Below are 316 nucleotides of genomic sequence, written 5' to 3' on the forward strand. Positions count from 1 at the left end.
GCCGGGGGGACCGTCCTGTTTCCTCTTTGCTAGAGGAGGAGGAGGAGGAGGAAACCTGGCCATCCAACCTTACCACATCTCTGGGCTGCTTACAGGGCCTGGGCATCACTGCTGGGAAGTGGTTGCTCACTGGTTGCTCCAAGCTGGGTTTGCAGGTCACGTCGTCCCCCCCGCCAGGATGTGGTTTCAGAAGCTCTTAAAAACACACCCCAGCGCTCACTCATCTTCCTCTCTCCCTCCGTCCCCAAGCTCCTAGAAGATGACTTCCAGTTCGTCCGCTGCGAGGGCTGCCAGCAGGCATCGCACAACCTCAACC

This window comes from Fulmarus glacialis, unplaced genomic scaffold (assembly GCF_000690835.1).
Source record: "Fulmarus glacialis isolate BGI_N327 unplaced genomic scaffold, ASM69083v1 scaffold39321, whole genome shotgun sequence".
Taxonomy (NCBI): domain Eukaryota; kingdom Metazoa; phylum Chordata; class Aves; order Procellariiformes; family Procellariidae; genus Fulmarus; species Fulmarus glacialis.